The sequence below is a fragment of the Gossypium hirsutum genome, chromosome D02 (assembly GCF_007990345.1).
Source record: "Gossypium hirsutum isolate 1008001.06 chromosome D02, Gossypium_hirsutum_v2.1, whole genome shotgun sequence".
Lineage (NCBI taxonomy): Eukaryota > Viridiplantae > Streptophyta > Magnoliopsida > Malvales > Malvaceae > Gossypium > Gossypium hirsutum.
The window spans coordinates 52959107-52965153 of record NC_053438.1 but is presented as its reverse complement, the minus strand read 5'-3'; the positions used below and the strand labels follow the sequence as shown (position 1 = coordinate 52965153).

Below are 6047 nucleotides of genomic sequence, written 5' to 3'. Positions count from 1 at the left end.
CGAAACATTTTTCTAAATCCTCCCCTATTTCGGGCCGGTCATCAAGCCGGGCCGGGCCGCCCGGCCAATGAGCACCTCTAGCATGCAATAACACTCATGATTTTTTAATATTATAGGATTAATTTTCTAAAAAGACGTCAAAAGATAACCCGAAAATCAAGTTCCTGTGTCTCATCAACTGTCAACTTCAACTTTCTACAGGAAGAAACATGGAGTAGCATCTTTGACTCTTTCTCCAACTGACGACGCCAAGGGAAACAGAAAGCCGAAAACACCCATCTCTGTCAATGAAAAATCTGGATTAAAACTTCCCACTTCCCTTGTTTTTTTTTTCAAAAATGTGGGTTACACTTAAAGCTCTTTCTTCTTTTCTCTCCTATCTGCTTATCGGCATCTATCTTGTTGACGCTGCCCCAACGCCAAAATGCAATGACACTGGTAATTTCATCACAAATAGCACATAGGGCAAGAACCGGGACCTTATTCTCGCTTCTCTCCCGTCTAATGTCTCTGCAAAAAGTGGTTTCTTTACTGCCAGTATTGGCCAAAACTCCGACTAAGTTTACGCTCTTGGTGTATGCAGAGGAGATTCTACTCCGGACGATTGTTATCGATGCGTCAATTCCTCAACCCACGATCTCATTGTTAGCTGTCACAACCAGAAAGAAGCCCTTTTATGGGCCAGTGAGCTCAAATGTTTTCTACGCTATGCAAATCGCCCCTTTTTCGGAATCCTGGAGCTAGAACCCACTGATGCAGGCTATAATACGGCCAGCATCACATCCAACTTAACTCAATTTGATACTATTCGGGAGAGTTTGATGGATGGAGTGGTGGGAAAGGCTTCCAGCGGCTCCTCTACTCTTAAGTATGCAACTGGGGAAGCAGATTTTACGACATTCCGAACGATACATGCACTTATGCAGTGCACTCCAGATTTATCACACAAGGATTGCGATTCCTGCCTAAGGCAATCCGTGAGTAACCATGAAAGCTGTTGCCATCGGAAGCAGGGAGGTTATGTTCAGAAGCCTAACTGTTGGTTCAGATGGGATTTGTGTCCCTTCTATATATCCAATGCTTCTACTACAGCTCCATCCTTATCTCCACCACTTCCGGTGAACTCTGCCAGCAAAAACGGTAACTACCGATCTGCTAGATAGCATGCTGGTTTCAGAAGAAATCGATGTAAATGAAAAGTTGTTGCTTGTGCAGGAGACGGAGGCCATTCATCCCATACCCTACTCATTATAATCGTTCCAATTATCATCTTCGTGGTAGTAATGGTCATACTTGCAGCTGTTATTCTCCTTAAAACGAACAAGAAAAGAAAACAGGATGATCAAAGTAAGTTGGTCTTTGAGTTTCTTTTCTATAGTCCGAACTTGACTCCTTCACAAAATCGACCCCGTGCAATGTTTAAGCATGATTTTAGATTTCTTTAGAACTTGTATACCGAGTATTTTAATCGAACAATAACAAAAACAACATGATACGGTAAGCTTGAAGTAGCTTTGAAAGTTGAAGCCATGTAGTAAAACTTGCAAGTGCTTTCCTCTCCTTTTCATTTATTTATAACTTAATTGATTCCTTGTTTTCCTGCAGTTAACAAGAATCATGCGGAACCGTTTCAATTTGACTTTAATGCAGTAAGACTTGCAACAGAAAACTTCTCGGATGCAAACATGCTCGGACAAGGTGGATTTGGTTCTGTTTATAAGGTAAATATTTTGGTATATGAAAATCTCCTGTATCTCGAAAGAAGAAAAAGAATGATTGAATGTATGGAAGTGATTGCTTTCCATCATCGTTCTTTGGCCCAAATACAATCAGGGTCAGCTTGAAGACGGAAGAAAAGTAGCTATAAAGAGGCTGTCTGAAAATCCGGACAAGGAGAACAAGAATTCAAGAATGAAGTGATGTTATTGGCAAAGCTTCAACACAGGAATTTGGTTCGGCTTCTTGGTTTTAGCTTTGAACAAAAGGAAAGGGTTCTTATCTATGAGTTTCTGCCTAATTCAAGTCTTGACAGCTTTATATTCGGTATGGTTTCAATCCTTTTAAAATACAATTATTGAATTCCTTTTGATTTATTAGGTTGCCTGTTTCGGTAGAATAAATTTCAAGCGGTGTTATATTGGAGAAAAGTTGCAAATCTCTGGTTATTACTATTTTGTTCATGACTGATGAGATGAGTAGAGACATTTTGAATTCTGAATGTGCATTTTAGTCCTAGAACTTTGTGAATTTTGCAGATCCAGTAAAGTGTTTACAACTTAATTGGGAGAAGAGGTACAAAATTATAAAGGGAATAGCCAAGGGACTTCTTTATCTTCACAAAGATTCTCAGTACCGAATCATCCATCGCGACTTAAAACCAGCCAACATATTGTTAGATGAAGAGTTAAATCCTAAAATCTCAGATTTTGGAATGGCGAAATTGTTTGCGCTTGAGCAAAGTCAAGCGGATACAAGCAAAATCGTTGGGACCTAGTAAGTATTAAGCAGGATCTGTTGTTATATGTTACTTCTTTAAGGTTTGAGTCTAAAACTCAAAGATCCCAATCATTAGCATCTCATCCAGAGCTTAGTTTTAGCAACCATATAAATTCATTTTATTATTCATTTGTCTGCGGTGGATACATGGCTCCAGAGTATGCATTGCGTGGACAATATTCAGTTAAATCTGATGTTTATGGCTTCAGAGTGTTGGTTTTGGAAATCATTAGTGGTCAAAAAATCAATAGCTTCACCAACCGAGAAGTGGGAGACTCTCTGCTAACCCATGTACGCTGTGTACTGTGGTTATCGTATAACTGGACCAGAGTTTGCTAAGACACAATGTAAGTTCATATTCCTCAATTTTTTCAAGCATGGAGAAACTGGAATGAAGGGACTGCTTTGGAAGTTGTAGATCCAATTCTGAGGGATGGCTCGAGAAGTGAAATAACGAGATGTATCCAGCTTGGGTTGCTTTGTGTTCAAGAAGATACTGCTTATAGACCAACCATGGCCTCTGCGGTTCTCATGCTTAGTAGCTATTCCATCTCTCTTCCAATGCCATCGGCACCTCCATTGTCTATGCATTCCATCAGGGAGAGAGAAACGAAGTCGAAGTCATCATCCTTCTCTAATCAATCTAAAAGAGAAACCGTCCAAGTCTCTGTCAATTAGGCTTTGGTTTCTGAACTAGATCGTCATTGAAGTTTGAAGATGGTACTTTGTACTTCCATAACATATTTTCTCTTACATGGTAATCATAAGTAGATCCAATTCTGAGGGATGGCACGAGAAGTGAAATAACGAGATGTATCCAGCTTGGGTTGCTTTGTGTTCAAGAAGATACTGCTTATAGACCAACCATGGCCTCTGCGGTTCTCATGCTTAGTAGCTATTCCATCTCTCTTCCAATGCCATCGGCACCTCCATTGTCTATGCATTCCATCAGGGAGAGAGAAACGAAGTCGAAGTCATCATCCTTCTCTAATCAATCTAAAAGAGAAACCGTCCAAGTCTCTGTCAATTAGGCTTTGGTTTCTGAACTAGATCGTCATTGAAGTTTGAAGATGGTACTTTGTACTTCCATAACATATTTTCTCTTACATAGTAATCATAAAAAGAAAAATAAAAAAGGTTCAAATTAAAACACTTAGAATTCATGAAAGAAACAGTCTGTTTCGTTTTCTTTTCAAAAGAATGAATCAACACCATCACTGCAATTGAAGTGCTTCCTCTTGTCTTAGTACCAAAAAGAAGGCCAGTTGTCGTGGTGCTGCTGGTAAAGTAATAGCAGAACTGTGAAGCATCAGAACTATTCTTGCCTGTATCGGCCTTGACTTCTGATGACGCACAGCAATCCAGTCTGAATGCGCCCAAAGACTTCATCACTCACATAAGAATCTCTTAAGCTTGGATCCATCATCTCCAGTGGCGTCCTCTCCTTCCAATATCTCCAAGCTTGTAGCAATGCATGCAACCACTAAAATGTGGGGTATTTGTGTAGTATACTTATGTTAATTGAAACAGTATATTTTGAGTTAAGGCAAGTCAAAAAAGTAAACAAAATCATTGGAGAGCGAGAATTTCTGTGATGTTGTTTAATGTTCTGGGTTGTCTTGTCACCTATTTGCTTACAGCCATGAATACTATAACCTTCTACCAAAATTATATGTGCTATGACAACTCTGGTAATTTCACAACGAACGGTACGTTACATAAGGAAAAAGCCTTCCCCTTATAACAAACATAATGAAGTACCAAGCTTGACACTCTCTTGGGCTGTGCAAAGGAGACTTAACTTCATATGTTTGTTATAGCTGGGTCAATTCCACATCAGAGTTATGAATATTTAGCCTATATCTTTAACCATGTATTCATGAAAATGATAATAAAATAATTATTTTAAAATTTTTTATAGCTTTGCATCCATAAATCTAGGTGTATATATTTTTATTAAATTTAAAATATTTTTTTTATAGTTTTTGCTGTTGATGTGACATGCTACTTTAGTATCATTTTTTACATCTACACCCCCACGATTTTTAAAAGGCTTAATTGATTGTTTTTTAATCATTGAAGAGTTGCACTTTTTTTAAAAGGTTTAATTGATTTTTTTTTTATTTTTCACTAAGAGTTCTTTTGACATTTAAGCTAAAAAATGGTAAACTATAGAATTAATCAACCAACTATTAACGTGTTTCTGCTTTGGTCATCTAATTATGAAAATATTTAATTTAGTCACTAATGTTTTAGATCATTTCTATTTTGGTCGTTTACGTTTTAGATCGTTTTTATTTTGGCCACTCTAAGTTACATGGTTAACGGAAGTAATAATATGACCTTTTTTCTCACTAGTATAATAACACATTTAGTCCTTCATACTTACACATTCTATCCGTTTGATCCTAGTTCTAAATAATTCAATAAATTTAACCCTTCACATTTACAAATTCTATCAATTTGACCTTCAAATACAAACAAATAAATATAAATTATATATTATGAAAAAGGAAAAAAGTATAATATTATTTATATGTTTATATAAATAATATTATATGTGTTTATATTAAATTATAATTAAAAATTCTATCATATGAGTATGCGTGTGAAAATAACATATTTAGAACATATAGTTGTGTTTGAAAATAACATACAATAAATAATAAAATGTATAGACGTCGGTTCAAATCCCACAATATGCATATTTTTTTTAGTTTTGGTTAAAATAAAAGACTAAAGTATCCTTGAATAATATAGCTTATTTTAATTACAGAAGGACATTTTCGTATTTTCCACAATCGAGTTGTTGTTCAATTGACTCGTGACACCAACTCAGTCAATGACTTAAATAATAATATAAATGTACAACTAATGAATGTAATAAATTACTCAAAAATATGTCTACAATGAATCTAGATAATCAGTTATTTGGGTTCACTCTAGTCTCAACTAATATTTCTAATATATTTATAAATATATATTTTAAATGTCAAAATAATAATATAAAAAGTAAAAAATGATATTAAATTAAAAATATATAAAATACTAAAAAAAGTATGTCAACAACCATTTGTTCAAGTTCTTTTCTAATAAGTGCTAAAAGTAACATGTTTTAACCACATTCTTAATGCGTTTTTGGGTAATTATTCGATGTTAATTGTGAATTTTATACTCTTAATTCTTTAAATTCATGTTTTAATGCTTAATAGAGCACTCGAGAGCAAAAGGAGTAAAAACTAGAGCGCTAGAGCAAGCTGTAGGAGCCACATGAGTGTGTGGTAGGCCATGTCGATTTCATGGAATTATGCACTAAATAGCGGAAAATAACAATTTTTAGGTTTTTCGGGCATTCTAAGACTTATATATGAAAAAAGAAGAAGATAGAAGTGAGTCGTCAAAGAATATTTAAGAAAACAACTTGAAAAACACCATTGAAGCCGACTTTGAAGTAGATTTCCGTCAAGATTGAAGATTACCAGTTGATTTCTTAGGAAGTTATCATGAGTTTCTTTAGTTCTTTTGGTTATATTGTGTCTTGAATGTTTTTA

The 6047-nt window shown here is 35.5% G+C and overlaps 1 pseudogene; it reads left to right on the top strand.

Moving 5' to 3' along the window:
- The first annotated feature begins 200 nt into the window (after positions 1–200).
- On the top strand, positions 201–3416 carry LOC107909926 (putative cysteine-rich receptor-like protein kinase 35; annotated as a pseudogene).
- The last annotated feature ends 2631 nt before the right edge of the window (positions 3417–6047 follow it).